Source organism: Panthera onca, chromosome B3, assembly GCF_046562875.1.
Source record: "Panthera onca isolate mPanOnc1 chromosome B3, mPanOnc1 haplotype 2, whole genome shotgun sequence".
Classification (NCBI taxonomy): Eukaryota; Metazoa; Chordata; class Mammalia; order Carnivora; family Felidae; genus Panthera; species Panthera onca.
In genome coordinates, this window is record NC_138344.1 from 132,294,401 (window position 1) to 132,320,318 (window position 25,918).

At 41.9% G+C, this 25,918-nt stretch overlaps 1 protein-coding gene across 3 annotated transcripts in view; it reads right to left on the reverse strand.

Annotated features, from left to right (window-relative positions):
- Positions 1-25,481, reverse strand: part of FOXN3 (forkhead box N3) — a 396,278-nt gene extending 370,797 nt beyond the window's left edge. For 2 of the 3 annotated variants that reach the window (XM_060620513.3, XM_060620508.3), the window contains exon 1: positions 25,305-25,480. The gene's annotated coding sequence lies outside the window, so the exon portion shown is untranslated. Of the gene's footprint in view, positions 1-25,304 lie in introns of all 3 variants that reach the window. The other variant, XM_060620512.3, reaches the window with a different exon arrangement.
- Between the last annotated feature and the right edge of the window lie 437 nt (positions 25,482-25,918).

Consider the following 25,918-nt stretch of genomic DNA (forward strand, 5'->3'; position numbering starts at 1 on the left):
TAAAATGTGCGTGTGTGTGTGTGTGTGTGCGCACGTGTGTGCGTGCGCACACATTACATTACACTCTTGATGGACATTGAGTAGTTTCTGGTTTGGGGCCACTTTGACGACTGCTGTATGAACATTCCTATCCATGCTTTTTGGTACATATGTATTCACTTTTTGTTGAATCCGTGCATCAGAGTAGAAGTGTAGGCTCAAGGAATAGGCTTATGTTTCATTTCATCAGCTAACGCTTCCAAAGTCTTCCGCGTGGGTGTACCAGTCCACACTCTCCCCACCAGTGCGTGACAATTCTCATTTCTCCAAATCCTCTCCACCTTTTGGTATTCAAAGTCATTTTTAAAATATTTTTTAAGTTTATTTATTATGAGAGGGGCGGGGAGGGTGAGAGAGAGAGAGAGTGCATGTGCATGCACACATGCACAAGGAGGGGTGGGAAGGGGCAGAAAGACAGAGGGGAAGAAAGAGAATCCCAAGCAGGCTCCACACTGTCAACACGGAGCCTGACTTGGGGCTCAGTTCCGTGAGCAGGCAAGATCATACATGACCTGAGCCAAACTCGAGAGTCACTCGACCAACCGAGCCACCGAGGCGCCCCTATTCAAAGTCATTTTTAATTTTAGGCATTGTGGAAATGCAGGCACATTTTATGCAGTTTCTAATTTACACTTCCCTGAAGACTTAACGAAGTCAAGCACTTTTTCACATGTTTATTGGATATTCAGGTATCACCCTCTGGGAAGTCCCTGTTTAAGCCTATTACCCATTTTTCAATTTTGTCGTTCTTTTATTGCTCTCACTCTCTTAACTGTGCCTCTTGATAAAGTTCTTCCGATGAAGTTCTTCATTTCAATATAGTCTGATTTTATCTTTTTCTTTATAACTGGTTTTTTTAGGTCGTATGTAGGAATTCTTTCCCTGGCCCAAAACATGAGTGTATTATCCTACATTATCTTCTGGATATTTTATTATTTTGTCTCTGACATTTAGATCTTGAAATCATTTGGAAGGGGGTTTGGTGTATAGTGTAAGTTTAGGGTCAAGTTTTATTATTTTTCAATATTGACATCCAGTTGTCCCACAACTATTTATTTTAAAAAGACAATTCTGGGGTGCCTGGGTGGCTCGGCTGGTAAAGCACCTGACTTTTGATTTCAGCTCAGGTCATGATCTCACGGTTTGTGAGTTCGAGCCCCACGTCAGGCTCTGCACTGACAGCATGGAGCTTGTTTGAGTTTTTCTCTCTCCCTCTCTCTCCCTGCCCATCCCTCTCTCTCTCAAAATCAATCAATAAACTAATAATAATAATAATAAAGACAATTCTGGGGTGCCTGGCTGGTTTAGTTGGTAGAGCATGCAACTCTTGATCTCAGGGTTATGAGTTCAGGCCCAACACTGGGTGTAAAGCTTAGTTAAACAAACAAACAAACAAACGAAAAATAAAAAAGACAATTCTATCCCGAATGTTCTATGGTGTCATTTTTGTCATTGATAATATGTCTATACGTACACAAGTCTGTTTAGGGACTCTATTCTTTTTTTTTTTTTCTTAAGATTTATTCATTTTTCAGAGACAGAGAGACAGAGCATGAGCAGGGGAGGGGCAGAGAGAGAGGGAGACACAGAATCTAAAGCAGGCTCCAGGCTCTGAACTGTCAGCACAGAGCACGATGCAGGGCCCGAACTCATGGACGGCGAGATTATGACCTGAGCCGAAGTCAGATGCTTAACCGACTGAGCCACCCAGGTGCCCCAAGGGATTCTATTCTTTTCCACTGGTCTATTCCAGCAGTCTTTGAACCAGTCCTTGAACAGCATCATTCCCCCTAGCCTAACAATAACCCTTACTATCTGGTGGAGAAAGTCTACTTCCCTTACTTGCTTCAAAAGTTACCTTAGCAATTTCTGGTCCTCTGTGTTTCCATACAAACGTCAGAAGCTTATCAAAGTTCACAGAAACCCTCCTGGGATTTTGCCTGGGATTGCACTGACTCTATCAGCTGGAGATTAACTGACATCTTTGGAAAACGGAGCCCTCAATTTCATAAACATGATATATTCTTCCATTTATTTAGATCTTCTTTAATTTCTCTCAATAAGGTTAAATGTTTTGCAGTATAGGGGCTTTCTTAATTTTTGTTAGATTTATTCCTAGGTATTTGATTATTTTTTTCTAATGTAAATTCAATTTCTATCTGTTTATTAGTGATAAATAGAAATACATTCTTTTATATTTACCTGTGTCCAACACACTTGCTACATTTACTTTCTAGTTCTAAGTTCCTTACTTTCTAGTGCAAGTTCCAACAATTTATCTGAAATTTCTTTTGAATTTTCTACATATATAGTAATTGAATCTCCCAATAATTAGTTATACTCATTGTTTTTTCATCTGAATACTTTTATTCCTCTTTTGTGCCTCACTGCATTAGCAGGGATCCACTATACAATGATGAATAGAAGTGGTGATAACTGGTCTATTTGTCCTTACCTACCACCAAATGGAAAGTTTTAACTTATCTCTCATTATGTATGATGTTTCCTACTTTTTAATGACATAGAGTATTTTCTGTAGATAGCCTCTTAGCATAAGGAAATTTCCTTCTTGGTTACTACTGTGGGGAGTCTTCTTTTTTAAAAAAATCATGAATAAATGTCGAATTACATCACATATAATTTTCTGCATTTATTGAGATAATCACGGGATTCTTGTCTTTATTCTTTATTCTTTTATATTTTATTCTTAATTCTTTATATACTGAATTACTCTGACTGATTTTTTAAATGTCTCACCCTAACCTTGCATATCTGGAAGATAACCAACTTGATCATGATGTAGTAACTTACTGCAGGATTCACTTTGCTAGTATTTGGCTTAGGATTTTTGAATCTACATTCATGAATAAAATTGCCCTGGAATTTTTCTTTCTTATCACGTCAGGTTTTACCATCAAAATTATGCTAACTTCTTAGAAGTCTTCTATTATCTGGAAGTTTGTAGAAACTATGTGTTATTTCTTCCTTAAGTATTTAATGAATTCAACAGAAAAATCATCCGAGGCTGAAGTTGTCCTTGTGGTAAAGTTTTTAATTACATATTCATATGAGTAGATACAGGGCTACTTAGACTGTTGTTTTTCTTATGTCAGTTTGGATAAGTGGCATTTTTAGAAAATCTGTCATTTCTTCTAAAATCTCACTCCATAAGATTACCACTGGGTTATTCATCATATCCCTTTATTATCTTTTTAATGTAGTGATGTTCCTTGTGTCATTCCTGGTACTGCTTATTTCTCCTTTCTTTTTTTTCCTTAATTGGTTTCACCAGAATTTACTGATTTTATTAGTCTTTTGTCTCTAATGATTCTATGGGATGTCTGTTTTCTATGTCATTACTTTTCCCTCTTATTTTTGTTATTTTCTTCCTCCTACTTTTTTAAAAAATTTAATTGTCCTTTTTTAAGTTCTTGAAATTAACACTTAGGTTATTTATTTTTAAGCCTCTCTTTTTTCCTAATGTATATATTTGAGGCTATAAATGTCCCTCAAAGGATAGCTTTAGCTGCATTTCATGTTCGGGTTGTCATATTTTCACTGGAATTAATTTCTAAATATTAGCTAATTTTCATTGCTATTTCTTTTTTGACCCATGAGCGCTTAAGTTTTAAACATATGGGGATTTTTCACTTATCTTTTTTGTCCCTGAATTCTAGTTTAATGTCACTGTGATCTGAAAATATACTCTGCATAATTTCAATCCTTTAAAATTTGCTGAGTTGCTTCACAACTGAACATGGGCAATGTTGGCAAATATTCTATGTGTACTGAAAGGAGTGTACATTCTAAATTTGTTGAGTGTACTATTTTATAACTAGACTGGCTTGTTAATTAATTTTGTTCAAATTGTCTATATCCTAACTGATTTTTTTCTTAACATTTTATTTTTAAGCCAATGCGGATTCATAGATTCAAAAATCCTAAACACCCAACGTGTGGCTAGAAATTACACCCCCAAGATCAAGAGTCACGTGCTCTACCAACTGAGCCAGACAGGTGCCCCCATCTAACTGATTTTTATTGTTTGCTGGGTGTATCAGTTACTAGGAGAGATATGTTAAAATTTCTAACTAATCAACATCTCTATTTCTCCTTGCAGGTCTTACAATTGAGAGGGAGTGTGTGTGTGTGTGTGTGTGTGTGTGTGTGTGTGTGTGTTTAATAAGTGCATACACATTTAGAAATATATTTTCCTGGTGAGTTGAATCTTTTTTTATGTTATGAAATATCTCTCTTCATCTCTAACAGTTCTTCTTGCCTATTAAAAGGTCTACTTTATCTGATACTAATATAGCTATGCAAACTCTCTTTTGGTTAGTATTTCCATGGTATGTCTTTTTACATTTTTATGTTTGGCCCTCTGTATCCTTTAAAGCAGTGTATAGGTTTTTAAAAATTCAATCTGATTATCTTTGACTTTTAAGTATTTACTCCGTTTATAGTTCATATAATTGCTGATATATTTGGGCTTAAGACTACTATTTTTTATTTGTTTCATCTACTATAGAATCCTTTTTCTCCATCTTCTCCCTTATTTTTAATTATCTGAGTATGTTTTCTTATTCTTACTTCCTTCTCTTAGCTTATTATTTCTATATTCCTTTATCATTCTTTTGAAGATTATCCAAAGTTTAAAACACGCATCCTTGACCTATTAATTGCTAATACAAATTAGTTTTTTATCATCCTACACAATATAAGGATCATAGAATTTAGCTTCATTAATCTCTTCAGACTTGAGTTTCCCTTTCATCATATATTTTATTCCCCATATATTTAAGACAGGACTTATTATTATTTTTAGAGTAAATATTTACAATTAGTTACCCAATTATTATTTCTATTGCTCTTCATTCCTTCTTGCATCTCTGAGCTTTGATTGGAAATAATTTTCCTTCTGTCCAAAAGATGCCCTTTAGCATTTCCTTTAGCATATTAAAAAAAAAAAAGAAACTTTTAGTTTTTCTTCATTTCTGAGGAATTCTTTAGGCAGATATAGAATTCAGGTTAACAATTGTTTTCTTTCAGCAATTTAAAGATCTCACACCATTTTCTTTCGACTTCTATTGTTTCACTGAAGAGTTGGTTGTCAATATTGTTGCTCCTTTGAAAACAAGAGTTAACCATTCTTCCAGCCCTGACTGCTTTTCAGCTTTTCTTTTTTTGTACTGACGCTGCCTGCTGTCCTAGGGTTTCTTAATGCTGTAGCTTTGTGTCATTTGTTTGTTTTAGCAATTTCTCAGCCATTTTTCTCCAATTATTTCTTCTGCTCCATTTTCTCTCCCCTTTCCTGATTCCATGCATATTAGGCCTTTCCACCATATTTTACATGTCTTTCAAAATTCTATATTTACTTCCCATTATTTTGTCTCTACATGCTTTGAGTATTTTCTTCCTCTCTATATTTCAGTTCCCTAATTCTCTCTTTGACGGCATCTACTCCATTGAACCCATCCATACATTTATTGAAGCAATTTATATACCATATAATTTACCTACTATAAATATACACTCAATGGTTTCAGTATATTAGCTCAATTGTACAACCATCATCATCACTATAATCCAGTCTGAGAGGACTTCCATCACCCCAAAAAGTTCATCTACTTATAAGTCATCTTCAGTAACTATATCTTTCAGTTCCAGATTCTTATTTATGATTTTTAGTTGTCTGGCAAATCTTAACATCTTATCTTTTAATTATTTGTATATTTTAATAACAGTTATTTTAGAGACCATATGTGATTAATCCACTATCTGGATCTCTTTTAGGTGTATCTTTTTTCTTCTTCATCGTCTTTATTTCTTACCTTAAAGAACCTCAGTCACCTAGAATACAACTGTAAATCTTTTCACTCTCTCCTATGTTTTCTTTTAAAATATATATTTATATACTTTGTTATTCAAGTATAATTAACATACAATGTTATACTAGTTTCAGGTGTACAATATGCTGATTCAACAATTCTGTACTTTTCTCAGTGCTCATCAAAATAAGTGTACTCTTAATCCCCTTTATCTATTTGTTGATTGTCTAAATCTTGCCTTCTCACGTCTAATTATTTTTCACCGGGTGACAGATACAGTACAAGAAAAACTCTAGTAACAACATGAGGCTCTGTAACATATATCTTCCTCCAGAGAGGATTTTAACTTTTGCTTCTGGCAAGCAACTAAGCTAGGGACACTAATCTGAAAATATTTGATTTTTGGCATCAGTCCCTGTGTGAGTTTTTCTATTTCTGGTTCATCTTGACTCAGAGTTCCAAATGAAAGCCTAGGTTGTTTACTAGGGCTTCTGCTCCTTGGCAGGACTTGAATACAGTTATAATGCCCCCAACTCCATGAGTCTGTTGAAAGCTCTGCTAAGTTTTTTAGTCTCTTGGCCACTAATTTTGGAAGTGACAATTGTCTCAAGAAAAGGATCCAAAATCTGTGCTCATCTCTTAGGGCTTTCCTTTCCCCAAATCTTGGCTTTACAATTCCTCATTGCCTTGATGACTCTCCAGTGCTTCCAAACTGATTTCTTTTTCTTTTTAATTTTAAGCAGCTCTTCTCAGCAGACAAGCTGGTCTGAACAAATCTGATATACTTTTGCTAGATACATTGACTAGTATTGTAAGTACAATGACTATAATTTATCATAAAAACCAGGATGGCTTTGAAAATAAAAGGAGACACTATTCGTGATTATACTGGGGCAACATGGCATAAACCAAAACTATCACAAACAAATCAGGATATATCATCACCCCAATAATATTGCATGGAGTACTTTACTTAAAAAATATAAATTAATTTAAAGATCACATCGGCCACCTCAAAAATATGGAAGTCTTGTCTCTTCCCCTTGTAGCACTGAATATTTGGCATTAAGTATAAAAATGAGCACTAGCTCAATGCAGAAAGAGACCACTCAGTAGCCTGTTGCATCCACAGAGACAGTTAGCTATTCTACCCCGTCTGCTAGGTTCTGGGCTGTCTATCTCGTTAACGTCTTCGGTTAAGACTTGGTACCTCCAAAAGAGTAGTTTTGGAAACTTTTCCAAACAAGAGAAAAAAAATTTCTAAAAAAGATATTAGAAAAACTTTAGAATTGAGAAGAAAATGGACGTGATTTCCAAGAAGACCACTATGCACCCACCCATCTTCATTCCATTGATTTTATTGGAAATGCTGTGCTCTGCTCTCACCTGCCAGAAATTCTACGCACTGCCGCATGAATGAAACAACACGATAAGTAAAGGGCTTGCTCTGTCTTGGCTACTGAGGGAGCCACATTTACCAGCTGGGTCATCTTCTAATGTGAACTCCTTTGGGCTCGAAAGCTATTCTCTGCCCAACGCCAGAGCTAAGCCCAAGGAGGTGCTCAGGCAGATAAAACACGGTCAATACCTAATTATAGACTCACCACATCTTGTATTTTGCAGCTGGACCCTTCCTGGAATTTTGATGATGCTATTCAGGATACCAGAATATTTCAGACGGCTTGACTCAAAACCATGTTTTGAAGATAAACAGCCCGACATTTTTCCAAAACAGAGGCTTTATTGGCATGTAAAGTAATTTGCCACATGCATTGTGCTTGTATCTGAGCAGGTGGATAATAGATTAGTCGGAGTTACTGAGACGTCAGTGTATTTTCCCATCCACAGTACAGCGCAGTAGAGAAAGAAAACTGTGCAATGAAAAGAAAACAAAGGATGATTCCAACAGTTTAACTCAAGTCCGTATGTCATTCTCATTTACTATAAGACCAATAGCAACAGAAAATAAAAATAGAGCACTGAAAACATTGAGCCTAGCAACAAAGTAACGCGTTCAACTCCAGCAGAGACTGATACTGAGGCCAATAACCCAGGGTCCAGTTCAGCTGAGATTATCTGTGGCCCTGGAGAATATTCAAAAGCCACACTCCTCTGCTTGTTGGTTTGCTAACTACTTGCCTAGAGAAAGGCTGGCCACCCGAAGCAAGGCGGAAGAGCAAAGGGAAAAGAAACGAAAAGTCTCTCCTCAAGGACTTGGGGTTGCACGAAGCCTTTACCCTTCCCATCCTACAAATAAACTAGAACCTCACCACCGCCCTATCAATAACCAAGTCAACGGTAAAGGTCTTTCTCCACTCAGAGCAGTGTGTTTGCACCCTGTCACCTGACTGGCCCTGAGGCAGGGTCTTACCTCTCCCCAGCTGCTCCACAGGATCTAGCACCCTGGCACAAGTATTTCCAGAATGACTGAATGAATTTTCATAACAACCCAGAGGGCACCAAGAGGGCTGACGTCAAGACATTTCAGAATAGATTCGGAGATAGATTAAAATGATCTCCCCAGGGAGGGGTGCCTGAGCGGCTTCACTTGGTTAAGCATCCAACTCTTGATTTCGGCTCAGGTCATGAATCCTGCGTGGGGCTCCACACTGGGCATGAAGGCTGCTTGGGATTTTCTGTCTCCCTCTCCCTCAGTCCCTCCCCAGCTCGTGCGCATGCTCTTTCTCTCTTTCTCTCTCCCTCTCAAAAAAGAAAGAAAGAAAATGATCCCCCCATGGACGTGCCACTATTGTGTGTAATGTCCTCTCCAAACTTCAGGGGATTGGGGGTTTTTTTCCTCCAAATTATTACTTTGATAAATTTCAAATCTAAGGAGAAAACGTGAAGGAACCACGTCATAAATAAATTGAAGATCACAACACTGCACCCCTAAATATGTTCGCAGTCATCTCCTTAGAGCAAGAACATTCCCCTTTCATTCAGAGGTTTGATTTCCGTAAAGCATACCGTGTGTCCAAAACTGAGTGATAGGGGGCATTTTCAAACGTTCGGCACAAAATTCACACCTCGAGGAAGTTATTATATAGTTGGGGGTTTAAGCTGTACGAACATGAAATGATTCAGAATAATTAAATTCTAAACTTGGTGGCACCGATTCTAAGTGAAAAAGGAGCTCAGAGAAGTGAGAAACAGGTGGGGCCAAAGTTTCAGAAAGGAAATGCATAGCAGAGACAGACTGGCTGTTTATTACACCTGTTCTTCTCCTAGGCATACATCCAGACTACCTTTCCCAGCAGCCCTCCTTACAGGCAGATGTGACAATTTTACCAAGTATTAGCTAATAACCGGGAAAGGAAGTGGAATGTGCCCCATCTAGGATGGTTAGTAAAAACCTGTCACTCCTGAGTGTCTACGTTCTTTCCTTTTTTTGCCAGTGGGATCCAAACAAGTGCAATGACCTTGGGAGCCATTGGTTGAAAATGGCAGAGCCAGGGAGCCTGGGTGGCTCAGTCGGTTAAGCATCCAACTTCGGCTCAGGTCATGATCTCACAGCTCGTGGGTTCGAGCCCCACATCGGCCTCTGTGCCGACAGCTCAGAGCCTGGAGCCTGCTTTGGATTTTGTGTCTCCTTCCCTCTCTGCCCCTCCCCTGCTCTCGCTCTCTCTCTCTCTCTCTCTCTCTCTCTGAGATGAATAAACATAAGAAAAAACACACACACACATTTTTTTAGAAAATGGCAGAGCCACAGAATGAAAAGTACCCGGTTCCCCAAATCACCACCCGAATGAGAGCCATTCTCTAGTCAGGGCACCCACTTTGGATATGTAAGGAATAAACTTCTATTGTTTCGATTCACTGCACTGTTGGGTTTATTGAAGCAGCTAGTATTACCTCAATTAATACCAGCTAGGGCTTAAAATATGCGTAGAAGGGGTAATGTTTTGAAAATTCTGATTGTGCTTTTTCTCTACGGCTTTATGCACACCTGATCCTCACTCTCACTGCCCACAGGCATTCATGCGTTCAGGGACTACTGAAGAAGGAACACAAAGAGAAAGAAGAATGGGAATTCCTTTTCTGGCACTATGGCAAAAAAAAAGATATCCATCCAATCCTCGGAAAACAACTAAAAACGCTGGACAAAATACTTCCCCCAAATAGTTGGACATGTACCTATGAACCAACAAGAAAATGAGACGTACTCAGAGCATTACACATACATCGGCTTCCACCTTGAAGGCATGTAATGACCTGGAGAAACTGAGCTTCGGTTTTTACGATACAGCAGGGCACAGGGGACGGCAAACAAACCGGGCAGCGCTGACAAAGCCAGGACCCACCAAGGCACAAGGAAAGGATACTAGGAGGTGCTCTGCTAAATGAAGATAGGACTCCAAAAGGCTACCAGAATTGCCTGCCTCCAAAATTAGTGTCGAGTAGAGGAGAGACAGTCTTTACTGAAAATGTGTAATCACAAGACAGCCCTCGCATGGGTTTTGAGTAGGAATTGATTATGTGATTGAACCCCCAAACCTCAAGTGGAGAAATGTTAAGTCCTTGCTTTCCCAGGTCGTTTATGATCCCAGGCACCTGGCAGAAACAAATGCAGAATCTAGAGAATTCACCTCAATACAAACCTGAAGAATTCCCCCTGATGAAGTCTCGAAACAAACAAACAAAAAAAACAGGTCACAGTCAAATAAGACAAAACTCGCAAACACGCATGCGTAAGGAAATAGCATCATGGACAACAGCTAACAGAAACAAGAGATGGTAGAATGAGAGCCAGAGACTCCAAATTTTAAAATTGTCAGACACACAATATACAATAAATGTCGAAATCATAAAAGGAACAAGTATATAAGGTGCACGTAAGATCAGACAGACTGGATAGAGGACACTGACAAAGACTGAAAACGTCTAGACTGTAGCATGAAAAGATATCATAAAGAGAGGGGGCACCTGGCTGGCTCAGTCGGTTAAGCATCTAACTCTTGATTTTGGCTCAGGTTGTGATCTCACAGTTGTGAGGCTGAGCCCCTTATCAGGCTCTGCACTGAGCACGGACCCTACTTGGGATTCTCTCTCTCCCTCTTTCTGTGCTCCCCCCTCCCCACTCGCTCACACTCTCTCTTTCTCGCTCTCAAAACAAATAAACTTAGGAAAAGATATTATATACGGAGACAGAAAACATGAAAAAGAGGTCAAAACAGAGAAGACAAGGAACAAAAGTCTAAGATAAACCTAATCTGAAATCCAGAAGTATAGAGTACAGAGCAGAGACGATATTCTGAGGATCTTTCAGAACTGATGAAAAAATTCAATCCACAAATTCACAAAACCCCAAAATATCCCATGCAAAATAAATACAAAAGAAAGAAATGCACATCTAGATACTTTATAATAAAACTGCAGAATACCCAAGACAAAAGAGTATCTTCAAAGCAGCCGTAAAGTACTACTGAATAAAGAATACCTTCAATGACAAGTGGCCATTAGAATTAGAATTGACTTCTCAGCAGAGGAAAACAGAAAACAATGGACCATCTTTAATGTCTTGACAGAAAAATAACTAGAATTGTATATCTAGCAAAAATATATTTTATGCCACACAAAACTATAGAAAAAAACCCAGAATTTTCCAACAAATGCTACTGAAATAGTTTTCCCTCAACTGATTCCCAGTGGATGAAATCTAAGAAGAGAAGTGATCCAGCGGAGTAGGGCTGGGGTAAAGGAAGGAATTCTAAGCAAGGAGGAGTAAATATGTGGGTAAATCTGAACAAAAAGTTCTATTTTAAAATGATAATGGTAATGTCCAAAATGTATGGTTAACAAAACAGAAGATACAACTAAAACACTGAACAAAAATGGGACCTAATTTGGGGAAATAGGGGTCATTGACTGGAGTTAAGTGGTCCAAGATCCTTGCATTATTTGGGAGGAGAGAAAAGATATGAGTTACTTTTAGACGTTGATAAGTATACATGCTAAAACTTCCAGAGAGCCACGAAAAGAATAATAAAGGAATATAAAACTTCTAAACTACTATGGAAGAATATATAAGATAAGAAAAGAAAGGTCATCAATTCAAAAGAAGGCAAGAAATGAAAGAAAGAGAAACTTGGAAGAGGCAGGACAAACAGAAAGGATAAAATAACATGAAGGAATAAATACATATGTAATTACAATAAACATAAACAGATTACAAATTTCAGTTAAAAGATATTTAACAGACTGCCTGAAAACAAGAGCCACCTATATGTCATATGTAAAAGATACATCCAAAATACTAGGATATAAAGAGTTTGAAAAAAACAAAGCATGGAAAAACAGGAAGCAAAAACTAATAAAGAGGAAGCTAATCATGTCTCATGGTTGTCTAGAGCTGTTGCATGAACATCAGACAAAATATGCTTTAAGACAAAAAGCACCGTAAGTGTTAAAGTGCATTCCTTCATAATAAAAAAAGATTCAATTCTCCAAGATGACACAGAAATTCTAAATGTATCACCAAATAAGGTAACGTCAAAATATATCGAGAAAAATTATAATGTACTCCTTTAGTGAGAAATTTTAAGACACTTCTCTCAATTAAAAATAGATCAGCAAAGTATCAATAAAAATAGTAAAGATTTTAAAACTCGATTAACACGCTTGACTTACGTTCCATAATTGGCATCATCAGACTGTATTCTATGCCCCAAAAAATGCAATTGTTAGAAATCAATAATGAAAAGATAACTCGAAAGATACCTTAAGTTTGAAAATTGAAACCAAACACTTATAAATAATGCAGAGAACAAAGAAAAAATCATAATCAATTTAGAAGTTATTTAGAACTGAACAAGAGTGAAAATTCTACATACTAAAACTCTGGAGATAGCACTGACTCAGGGTTTAGAAGGTCACTTATAGCTTGTATTTTTGTATTAGAAAAGGAAACTTCTGGGGCGCCTGGGTGACTCAGTTGGTTGAGCATTCAACTCTTTTTTTTTTTTTTAAGTTAATTTATTTATTTTGAGAGACACAGAGTCTGGGGAGGGGCAGAGAGAGAGAGAGGAGGAGAATCCCAAGCAGGCTCCAGGCACATGGTCAGTGCGCAAAGCCCAACGTGGGGCTCAAACCCACGAAACCGTGAGATCATGATGGAGCCGAAATCAAGAGTCAGACGACGCTTAACCGACTGAGTCACCCAGATGCCACTAGCGTCAGACTCTTGATTTCGGTTCAGGTCAGGATCTCACAATTCATGAGACTGACCCCCATGTTGGGCTTTATGCTGAAAGCATGCAGCTTGCTTGGGATTCTCTCTTTCCCTTGCTCTCTGCCCCTCTAACTCTCTCTCTCAAAATAAATAATCATTTAAGAAAGAAAAAGAAAGAAAGAAAGAAAGAAAGAAAGAAAGAAAGAAAGAAAGAAAACTTCAGAGGGTCCTGGCTGGCTTAGTTGGAAGAGTGCCCAACTCTTGAGCTTGGGGTCATGAGTTCGAGCCCCACATTGGGTGTAGAGACTACTTCAAAATAAAATCTTTAGGGGCACCTGGATGGCTCAGTTGGTTGAGCATCTGACTTCAGCTCAGGTCATGATCTCACAGTTCCTGGGTTCAAGCCCCGCATCAGGCTGTGCGCTGACAGCTCAGAGCCTGGAGCCTGCTTCGGATTCTGTGTCTCCCACTCTCTCTGCCCCTCCCCGGCTTGTGCTCTGTCTCTCTCTGCCTCTCAAAAATAAATAAACATTAAAAAATATTTTTTTAATCTTTAAAAAGAATAGAAAAGAAAACTTCAAAAGCTGTGAACTTAGAAAGTTAAAAAAAATAATAAACACTAAAGAGTAGAAAGAATAAAGATACAGGTGGAAAACAGAAAGAGGTACTACAGAGATCTAAGAAACTAAACATTTTTTGGAAAACGCTAGATAAAGGGCAATAGGAACTTCACAAACGAAGAAACGTTTGTGACCAACAAACTTATGATGAGTTACTCACACTTATTAATAACCAAAACAATTTAGGGGCGCCTGGGTGGCTCAGTCGGTTGAGCGTCCGACTTCGGCTCAGGTCACGATCTCACAGTCTGTGAGTTCGAGCCCCGTGTCGGGCTCTGTGCTGACAGCTCAGAGCCTGGAGCCTGCTTCGGATTCTGTGTCTCCCTCTCTCTCTGACCCTCCCCCATTCATGCTCTGTCTCTCTCTGTCTCAAAAATAAATAAACATTAAAAAAAAATAACCAAAACAATTTAAATAATAATGAGCTATTTCCACACGTATTACATTGGCAAAACTTTTAAATATTAAATACCATGAGAACATGAAACAATAGAAAATCATATTCACTCCTGGTGGGAGTATAAACGAGCACAGGCACTTTTGAAACGAATTTGCATTAAGATGCTTATACCCTATGAGACCAAAAATTCCATACCTAGCCAGTTACCATAATGCAGAGGCTTTCCATTTTTTTGTTCCTGTTCATAGTAAGAAACATATTTTAAACTATGACACAGTATGTACACGCACATACACATATCTATGTTTCCATTTATATGAAAGCATTGCAAAGGTAAACTTCACATAGTTTGGGGATTAAAAAATATATATGTGATAAAACTATAAAGAAAAACAAGGACACAAACCAGACAGAAACTCCACGCATCTACTCACATCCCAGAAGCTAGAGTTTTACCATTCTTAGCTGCAAGGGAGTCTTGGAAATGTGGTCGTTAGCTGACCCCAGCTGAAACTTGCACAGAATGGACACAGATGGGAAACTAGTAGACTCCGCCAGAGGCAGAAATTCCACAGCCTCCAGAGTCCAGCTTTGTCCCGGGACAGGATTTTCCGCCATTTACTAGGAATCTGGAGGAACCAGCTCAAAGAATCTAACTGAAGACAGTGGAAGATGCTTTGTGACCCATTAGGGAAATCGGCAAGCTCCCTGCCTTGGATGGTGGAAGGATGAGGCGGTAGAGGGAAAACTGATGAAGAGGCCACCCCTTTCTGAGTCCAGATAATTACGGGAAAGAAACAGGAGAGAAAAGAGGACAGTGGAGTGGTTCCTGTTCGCCCTGAACTACTACTCCTGGGTGATTCTGCCTCCTGAATAGAGAAGGTAATGCTGAGTGTAGACAGATGTCCTTTGAGTGCGGAGGGATGTCCCTGTGCCGTCTTCCTGCACCATTTTGGAGCCCCGAGAAGAGGTGGCCCCACATCTCCCAGCACACGTGGCACACAGCTCGTGGCACACAGCTTCATCAGCCCAGCGTGACGGCGTGCCCAAGCAGAGGGAGCTGTGAGGTGAGGGGCTAGAGGCGGGGAGGAGGAGGGGGGAGAGGAGGAGATTGAGCCCAGAGCCAGGCACTTGGCTGCAGTCAGCTGTATCCAGAGGAGCAGATCCCTTGCAAAGACCACCAGGCCAGTCGGCTGAGGGACAGTGTGGCTAAAACTCAGAGTTTGCTGCTAATTAGGAGCCGAAGTGGGACTAAGTCAGCAGAGAGCGTCACAGTGAGGTTTGTTCAGTTCAATTCAATTCAATAGAATGGAAGAGATCAGAGTGCTTGGAGTGTAGCAAGAACAGTAATATCTTTTGGGGGAGCCCAGGTGGCTCAGTGGGTTAAGCGTCCCACTCTTGGTTTCGGCTCAGGTCACGATCTCACGGTTCACGAGCCTGAGCCCTGCCTTGGGCTCTGCACTGACAGCACAGAGCCTGCTTGGGATCCTCTCTTTCCATCGCTCTCTGCCCCTCCCCCACTCATGTGGTCTCTCTCTCTCTCTCTCTCTCAAAATAAGTAAATAAACTTTGTTAAAAAAAAAACCAATAATGATGTCTTCTGTATGGTCCATCCATGCATACAATGTCCATATGTGCTTTCTAGGACCTCCTGACAAAGTATCTGTATCTTACTGTGGGTCTTTGACAACTACTGGATAAGACTCCACTAATAGCAGTCACAGACTTCGGCCGCTAGTGTTAAGCAAGCGGCACCAGTGGGCAAGAGACCCAGCCCCCGAGAGCAGAGGTCACTCCACCAAAGGAGGCTGAATCTGCTCGTCCTCAGTAAGAAATACAAGGGAAGAATGTGCCTGACACTCCTTCCCACACAAACCATCACAGGCAAAGGAGGCGACACCACCCCAGCGAATGGGCACTGTTCTCCTAGAAAGACTGAGAATTACTGTAAGGGACTGTTTGGATTACCGGACCAAACTGAAGTTTAATTTTTTTTAATGTTTATTTTTGAGAGAGAGAGACAGAGGGAGGGAGGGAAGGAGAGAGAGAGAGAGAGAGAGAGAGAGAGAGAGAGAGAAAGCAAGTAGGGTAGGGGCAGAGAGAGAGGAAGACACAGAATCCGAAGCAGGCTCCAGGCTCCGAGCTGTCAGCACAGAGCCCGACGTGGGGCTCGAACCCACGAACTGCAGGATCATGACCCGAGCCAAAGTCGGACACTTAAACGACTGAGCCACCCAGGCGCCCCAGTCAGATTTTAAATAGATAGGATCTAAAGCTATTATTCTTCTTCCTAGCAATCCATGGGTGTGCACTGGGGAAGATGGTTTGCTGTAGAAAAAAAAAAAATGAATAAGTTGCATTTTCTCCATACACTGGAGTTGCAGAAGGGGTGAAATTGGCATCTTTCCCACATGTGAAGGGAGGAAGAAGAAGGTTGTGATCAGGGGATCATAGGAACTAGGAGCAATATAAACAAAGGCAGAGGAGTTGGAGGGGAAAGCAAGTTCAGGGATGAATCAACCCGGGCCGGCTCCGGAGGCAATCCCCGAGCACTAACGGATAGGACAAGATGACAGAAGGTCTGGACAGACAGAGGAAGACAGACGTGGCAAGGGGAGCAACAGAACATCACCACAGCTTCTTAGGACAGGAGGGACACAACAACAATAGCAACACAACAATAAAAGAGTTACGATAAATTGCAACTACGTGCCAGGCTCTCTGCCAAGTGCTCCTCAGGGACTCTGTGATTAACTTTCACAATAATGCTTTCAGGATTTCCACATTACTGAGTCTTATTTCCATATCACTGGGTCTTAGGTCAAGGTCACACACGGCTCTAGGTGGCCAAGGCACTTGCGGAGTGTTTTAGGGACAGAAGTCTTCAGGAGTGCAGAGGAAGGACAGGGACCGGGAGGGACAGAGCCCCCTCCAGGTTACCTGCAGTCTCCCTGAGATGAATCTCCGGAGAATTTCGAAGAAAGCAGCCAGGAGCTCTGGTGATAAATTAGATACATGGACATAAAACAAGCAGGTGTCCAAGTGTGCTGACCTGGGAGACAGGGTAATGGCGGTAACAGAGGAAAACAACAACGAAATGAATGTCCGGGTTGAAAATTTCTTCCCGAAAGCTCAGACTCAGAGCTTAGGCTCTGTCTCTTGTTCCCACTTGTTTGGACTGAAAAACACTCTCCCAGGATCTTCCTTCGTTTTGGAGTCCAGAGGATTTTAAAAATGATTGTTCTTGGGGCACCTGGGTGGCTCAGTCGGTTGAGCGTCCAACTTCGGCTCAGGTCATGATCTCACAGTTCGTGGGTTCGAGCCCCGCGTCGGGCTCTGGGCTGACGGCTCAGAGCCTGGAGCCTGCTTCGGATTCTGTGTCTCCTTCTCTCTCTGCCCCTCCCCCGCTCATGCTTTGTCTTACTCTGTTTCTCAAAAATAAATAAATGTAAAAAAAAAATTTTTTTTTTAATGATTATTCTTCTACGAAGTCCACATGCCCGACCCTGCGGAAAGAGCTAAGGAGTAGAGTGGTGTGGGAGCTGCTGGGGCCCTGGCCACTTCCCTGCCGGGGCTTACACCCTAGTGCAACCCCAGCCCAGCATCGGACCGTTGCCAACCAAGGGCGTCAACAAGTCCCTGCGAACCTTCTCTGGCTGAAGCCTGCTCTGCCAGCTTTGCAAGCAGCAGAAGTCCGGGCTTAGACGGGGGAAGTCCAACTGACCCCACTCCACTTGGTGTGTATCAGCCCATGCAGGGTTTGCATAGCTGAGGGGAAGGGGAGCCCCAGGAAGGAGATACCAGACATCCTGCTAAGCTGACAACGTCAGCCCCCTGGTTTTTACTCCGAAAATAAAGGAAATGTCATTGTATTTGCACCTCGCAGTCTGTTGGACAGCTCGTCTGAATTACAAAAGTGAATGTTGGCTGGGAAATCTGTTTCTGTGGATGCCACGACAGAAAGACTAAGTGAAATATTTGGGTAATTCAGGAATGCCCTCTCCCTGTGGTGAGAGCTTTTCACTGACCAAGTAGGTGAATGTGCTCAGGGGGAGATGAAGGAAAACTCAAAAGAGGGAGACGAATGAAGGAAGGTGATCTCTGACAAGGGAACGAAAAAGTCCCTCTCGTCCTTGAAGGTCAGATGTGGGAACACAGAACCTCAAGAAGCAAAACCCTATTTCTTGCCAAAATCACATCAAATACTCCCTACCCCACCCTGTAGTGTTTTCCCAGGAGGAGATTCCATTTCAAGCATGGAAGGGGCAGTCATCCAGCCTACAACAGAAAGAGCCGGAACAGTTGTGAGGTAGCTGGTGGGGTGGAAAAAATGCCTGGAATTTGGGGGTCAGGAGAGCTAATTGGCTACCAAAGAGTATGAGGCCCTAGGAACACAGGGCCTCAGTTTCCTCATCTGTAAAATGGGATATTAATATATATTTGTCATTACTTAGCAGTAATAGTCATAGCAGCAGTATATTAATACTAGGTTAATAGGAATTAATTAAAGTCATGTAGGGGAGGTACCTTTAAAAAAATTTTTTTTAATGTTTATTTTTGAGAGAGAGAACGTGAACAGGGGAGGAGCAGAGAAACAGGGAGACACAGAATCAGAAGCAGGCTCCAGGCTCCAAGCATAGGGCCTGACGCGGGGCTCGAACTCAAAAACCGCAAGATCGTGACCTGGGCCGAAGTCGGACGCTCAACCGACTGAGCCACCCAGGCGCCCTGGGGAGGTACCTTTTAAACGAAAGCCTCTTACTAGTGTGATACAATTTTTCTGTTTCCCAACATTGTCTAACTTACCCAGAGAAACTTATTTCTTTTTCAAGAGACCATTATAAATGCCAAATCTAGGGGCGCCTGGGTGGCTCGGTGGGTTGAGTCCAACTTGGGCTCAGGTCATGATCTCACAGCCCGTGAGTTTGAGCCCCACATCGGCCTCTGTGCTGACAGCTCAGAGCCTGGAGCCTGCTTCTGCTTCTGTGTCTCCCTCTCTCTCTCTCTCACTGCCCAGCCCCAGCTCACACACTCTGTGTGTGTGTGTGTGTGTGTGTGTGTGTGTGTGTGTGTCTCAAAAATAAGTAAACATTAAAAAAATGTTTAAAGAAGTGCTAAGTCTAGTCCCACGAGATGATATGACTACCTTAATTTAGAGATTTGTATTAACTAGTCATTAAATGGTAATTGTTTTAAAGGCTGCAACAATGTTAAGTTTGCCCAATCAGAAAATGTCAAAATGTACAAAAGATATCTGAGATTGTCTAAAATCTAACCTCGTATAACATACAAAAACCCCCTCTTCAAGGAAGACTTGAAGACTTGCTTATCCGAATCTTAAGGAAGTGACATCCCCAAAGGTACCCTGCCCGCAGCACCCCGCATAACATTTGAAGTCCCCCCTCAGCACCTTCCGCCAGGTCCCCAGGTCCGGCAACTGGGATGCGTCCTTGAGATCAAAAAGGGAAGTCCCCAAGAACATGGAGTTTAAATGCTCACTCAAGAGGAATCACTGGTTTATTTTCATGAATATGCCTTGGGACAGTTCCATCGGTTTTCTGCATACACACTCATTCTTTGAAATGCAGGGGGAAGAGGAGGAAGATAGCTTTGAACAGCCTAAACATGGAAAGCTTTCTTCCACATAATTCAACAAATAAAAGTTAACCACAATCATTTTTCTCTCCATCCACTACCACAGCCAACTATTTTGTGCTCATATTAGTTTCATCTTTGTGGAGGAAATGTTTTCTTAAAAAAAAAAAGGGAACCTGGCTGGCTCAGTGGGGAGAGCATGTGACACTTGATCTCAGGGTCATGAGTTCAAGCCTCACGGTGGGTGTGGTGCCTATTTAAAAAAAAATAGGGAAAGAAAGAGAGAAAGAAAGAAAGAAAGAAAGAGAAAGAAAAAAGAAGTTCCAGCACAAATTGTTGGAAGACCTGTGACTTCCCAGAAGAACATTGATTATTCTAAACACCATTTCCAACTCCACCGTGGAAGTCACAAGAAGAACACAGAGAGGGGTCCATCCTTTCTACTTCTACAGACTCCCCCACTGTGCGGTCTCCAGGACAAGATGCAGGGAGGATGGCCGTGGCCCCACGACGCACTACAGTTTGCCTGGAATGTCCACGGAGTTCGCCTCATTTCCGAAACTGTGCGTGCGCGAATCGAGGGGTCTTGAAGAGCACGAGTGGAACTGAAGGGGACTTATTTCTCCGCCCACCACCCCTAGAAACCTTCATACTCGTAGCTCTGGGATGTATGAGAGGAAAACCGAGCCCACCCCCGGGTAACACTGCCGTTTCAGTAAATCGCACGGTCGCAGAGATAATGCGAATCTATTTGAGGAGATTCAAATATCATCTGTGCGTTATCGTCTTACTCAACACTCAAAACACTACTGAGCCTGCCAAGCAGATTACATAGCTTGGCACACTTTCATCTCATGAGTGACACTTAATATGAAATAATTTTCACTGACAAATAGAATAACAGCGATACAACAGATCCTCAGGTGGGAACAGAATAAATCCATGCATTCCAGTACAGTCATAACCACGTGTCGTCAAACGCCTCTGTGCAACGTTCCCATAACTTACAAGGCAAGGGAGGCCCTGGTTTGTAATTAACCCCTAGAAAACATCCTTTCTCCTTTCCTTATTAATAGACTGGTCCAGGGCTTTTTCCGTATCTGTGGCCCGCCGAATCTTTTGCTATATACATGCTTGTATGACGTACCTTTCTCCTACTCACTCTGAGCACAAGCGCCTCTTAAACTGTCGAGGCAAAAGTTCTCTCTTCAGCTAAGAAGTTCCAGGGCTAGGCAAGCCATTCCCTTGGGCCTTCCTTAGAGAAGATTTTGGACATGTTAAAAGCAATGATTTTCAAACTGTTTCACAGAGGTACTAGGTTTCTAGGGTGAGCCCCAGGCACAACCCAGGGGAAGACAGCGGAGCTCTGGGCTCCTGGCTCCTGATTCCCGCCCCCCTCCCCACCCCACCCCCCACCCCCGACTCCCAAGCAGCTCTGTTTCTGTTAGGCTCTTGTATTAGGGTCTTGCGTAAGGTTCCATTATAAAACAAAAAATGATGTCTTCAAAAAATGTGTGAAAACCATTGCAACAAATCACTTTCTCCCTCAGATGCTCTTACCAGCCCTCCCTAGGGCTGTTTCCTTCAAATGCGGGTTTATGTACTTACTTATTTCCCTTTAAAGACCCTTGTTTCCTCTTCCAGAATTTGAAACATGCGTAAATTAAAACAATCAAATATACTTATTTACAATATCCCAAGCGTAATCTAGAGTTTTACACAAGAAATCTCTTCGAGGTTAAGATTTGTTTTTCTCACATGAACTGTACAATGAATTTAGCACCCCCTTCCCAATTTCGGACCCTCCCCCTACACCAATCTTCTGCCATCAGCAAAGCAGGCATATACCTGACATGCAGTCTTTATGAATTTTCTTCTTATAAGCAAAGAAAAGAATGAAGCCGCCACTCTCCCTTTAGCTCTCCGTGAAACTGACATTTGGTTGGTATTCTGGACTAATTATTAGAAATTTGGCATAGCTATCAAAAAAGGCCAGCTTCAGTGAGTATGTGTATATCTGACAACTGAAAATGAATTAGGATATTATTGAACATCTTGTTCATTTGTATTGGTAAAATAAGTTGTACACAGCAGTATAATGACCAATTTTCCACTACCAACGTCAAAAATAAATCAACAGAAATGCCAAAGATTTGCAGTCTCTTTAGAAATTCTGAGCCAACTATTTGACAGACAATGGAGAAGGCAGGCAGATTCTAGGAGACCAACAATTCCCATTCATTTCCTTCAGTTTGTAAAAACAACCAACCGACTTGCTTCCTGCCAAGGACCATACTTACAGATAAGAAAGCTCCCTGCAGGAAATCCTTTGCTAAAGGAGAAGCGTTGTGCCATTAAATGCAACCCTTTTCACCAAATCCCAACCAGTGAAGTGTTTGACAACATGGGATCATGAAATATACGCTGATTCACTCCAACAGGTGATTGCTACATTGCTCTTTCGCTTCTAAAGTCTATATATCCTATGTCAGAGACTCAGGATATCGTATAAACATTAAAATACAACCGGGATTTTGTCCACCGCCTCTCTCCCCCCATGCAATTAGGTGATAAAAACAAGGAAAATTTGCTGCTCTTTAAAAAGATCAAAGTGTTCATTAAATAAGATCCAAAACTGACCATTTTCAATTAAAAGAAGACAATGCTATAACTCATGATTGAAGATATTACTAAACGCATATCGAGAATTTAGAATTTAAAGACTACCACTGACAAGATGAGAGAAATGTCAGAAACGCACTGGTATTATATTTACAAGTTTCCACGTTGATCGCCAGAGTCAAAATTGAGGAGAGGGCCTCCTTGGTTATTTTTCACTTCGCAAAGTGCAATGGGGGGGGGGGGGGCAAACTTTGCTCCCTTCTCGACCCTCGTCGTTGAAACCAGGAGCAAGGCAATGACAATATTCGCAACTCTGATTTTGAGAACCTCTCAATGACCCTACAAACTACAACAGTCTGCTCATCTACAAAAGAAGAGGAAACTTTTCGGGAGTTCATCAAATGCTAATTGCAGTTTTGAAAGAGTTTATTTCTATTCAGGAGTTTTCCTCTCCCAGCTCAGCTATTGAGAACACCCTCCCCTGTACTTCCCAAAGCACCAGACACAGTCTTTATTTATCCCTGCTCAGGCAGCCTTCGAGCAGGGTTCCAAAGTGCCAGTTCTTTGAATTTAATTGCTACAGTACGACGTTGAACCCTCTTGCAAACAGACACTCTTCATTATACCTTCCCCAAGTGCCTCTGTATCCACAGGTAACGTTCGAGGCTTTACAGCTCTAAAAAGAGCTTCGTTCTAACAGTAGACCCGCAAATCAGTTTGATTCCACAATTAAGCGCTCAAATACATTCTTTTTAGCCTTGCCTTGCACAACTCAGAGGTGGCAAACTGCTAGGTAAGCACGTGTGCTCATCCTTGCTTTAAGGGGTTTTTTTCCTCCCATATTTTTAAGAAAAATACAGTTATGAAATCCAGGAGACTGCATTTTTGGTTGTTGTTGTAAAATGACCTTGATTTGACAGGCATGGTCTCAGGTTTCAGCAGATGCTGTGGGAAAGCTTACAGAAGCCAACACGTTCTCCAGGCATCTGTGAGACATGCAAGTTTTTTTTGTTTTGTTTTTTTTTTAAGTGGTGGTTATGGTAGGGTATGTGAGTGTTGGGGGGGGGTACTAGTCTCAGTTTCCATGACAACCATGTCTCCACTCATGGGTTATTAGATACCATCCACTTCCTGTGTCTAAATTTTTAAGCCAATCAGAAAAGTGTTTATACGTTGAACAACTTCTGAGACAGTGTTTCTCTTAATTGAAGTGCTTAAAGGCTCAAAGGAAGACGTCCGTGGGCCTGATGTATTTTTTTGTCCCATAGATACACAATTCCACAATATTTACTAATTCCTATTCTATTAAGGTGAGGAATGCCCCTTTTCTGGGATGGGAAATGCATTCTCCTCGACCCAGGTGCCACAATTTCTTCTAACAGTGTGCCAGCTGATTTTGCTTATTCTCTCTTCACTGCCTTTTTCTTTCACGGTTGCAGACTTAAATTTAGTGCATGATACGTGTTAATGCCCAGGACACTTAAGCGATCAGAGTAAATTACAGTTAAGCATCCATCTGCAGAGGGTGAAATTTAAATATCCGGGTCAAAAACACGCCCAGGAAAAATTCCTGTAAGTTGAACAACTTTGCCTTCTCCGGCTCCCGAGGAGAAATCATGGAGAATGTATTGTAAAGCGATATGTCTATACATGTAAGCTAGCAGCTGACGTCTGCAAAGAAATTTGTCACCAAAATGGCCTACTTTATCTGGAATAGGAACAACAACGAAAAATTACACATAAAGGTGATCGCAAGCAAACTGCACGCGAAATTTTAAAAAGGCAATCTTGCGGGAATCTGTGCACGGAGAAGCCTCATCTGAAATTACGGCAAGATTTCAACAAGAAGGTTTGGGGTGGCTGTTTTCCTAAGTCTCCATCTAGCTGGCCAATCAGTGTGAGAGTTGAAGTGGTTTAGAGTCATTTGTGTGGTCTTCCGCTCGGCACTCAGAGCTGCACTCCCCTCTCCTAAGGCAGAGCTGGCGATCAATGAAAAACAGGGAACAAAAGGAGTAGAACAGGATGTCTTCCTTAGCTAAGGAAAATGATTCCCTTTTTCCTCAATGAGCCAGGCGCACCCTGCCTACGACCGGCTCCACACCGGGGCTCCCCAGCAGACCAGCCCACAGGAGGCACATTTTACATTTGCAATCATGTGTCCCAAATGCTAGCAAAACGTGTCACCTTAAGCACATCCTGTGACAGAGGGCTCCCCGAGCCCAGCCGACCGAAACTAATAAATTAAATAAATTAATAATCCCACAATTAAAGGCTGCCGAGAAAGACTGCATTTCCCTTCCCCAAATGTCATCCCAGGAGTATAAACAAAGCATGAAAAACAGTCTCTTCCAGCCTCCCAGCCAGTAATCGTGGTTTTCTCCCCAAAAACAACGTTTCTCCAAAAAGAGAAACCTTCTCGCGGTCCTCGAAGGGGACTCTCATCTGTCCATGTCATATTAGGATAACCAGTTACAGTGTGTGAAAAGAGGTTTAAACTGCCCACAGAGCTGACGCTGCTCATAATTGATAGCAAAACAGTTAGGACAGCAATGCTGTAAACTCTGCCCGAGCCAAACTCCACATTGAACACGTTAGCTCCCTGAAAATAAAAGTAATGCCTGGGGAACCCACAAAAGTAAAGCCCTGGGAAGTGATTAACAGAATTACATCCATTATTTGATCATTTTTTAAAAAATTATTCACTTGTCTGCTATTTTTTTTTTAATTTTTAAAAACGACGATTCACAAATGCCTGAGAAACTTTTTTTTTTTTTTTTTTTTTTTTTTTTTTTAATGAACTTACTTCTGAGCCAAAACTAATGAAAATATTCAACTTGCTCTCCCTGGATCTTGCCCATCCGGGCTGCGTGCTGTAAATCAATCGGAAACCAGGTGGCAAAATGGGGGCGGACACCTTAAAAAATCAAAGGGTGCCCCCAAAATGCAGCAGCCTGAGCAGCGAGGGCTTCTCGTGACAATGCTGAGCCAGAGCAGAGGCTCGGGAGGCAGGAAATGAGCCCCATTTTCGTTACCTTCGATCGCCGGCCCCCCCCGCTGCTTCTCGCGGCCGCATCGGGGGGCTGCGGCGGCGCTGGACTCGCCGGTGGCCCCGCCGCCGGGTCGCGCCGTCTCCCGGCCGAGCTGCAGCCGATCGCGGCCGGAACCCCGGCTCCAGCCCCGGCGCCCGCCCGGGGTCGGCGGCGCGGCTCCCACCCGGGGCCCGGAGCCCCGCTGGGTCCTAGTGCGCGCCGCGCGCCCGCCCGCCCGCGGCCCGGTCTGCAGCCGGCACGTACGGCGGGCCGCTCGTGAGCGCCGGGAGTCCCCGCAAAACAGACAAACCCGTCGGCCCCTTTCAAAACCGGACGCCGTGCGTGCGGGTGAACCGGCGCCTGGTGTCACATCGTAGCATGAGATGTGAAAAGGAACACCTTGGCTCCACTGAACTCCCCGAAGGCGGAGGTTGGTGGCCGCAGCCCCAGCGCGAAGCGCAGGGCAGTAACTGGTTTCCGGAGGGTTGCCCGGTGCACTTGTGCACCTTCCCAGCTCGGGAATCAACAAAGACAGATTTCAAAAATCTAACGCAAAAAAAAAAAAAAGACTGAAAACTGGTGTGTTTAAAACCATCTTTTAAACAGTCTTCCAAAGA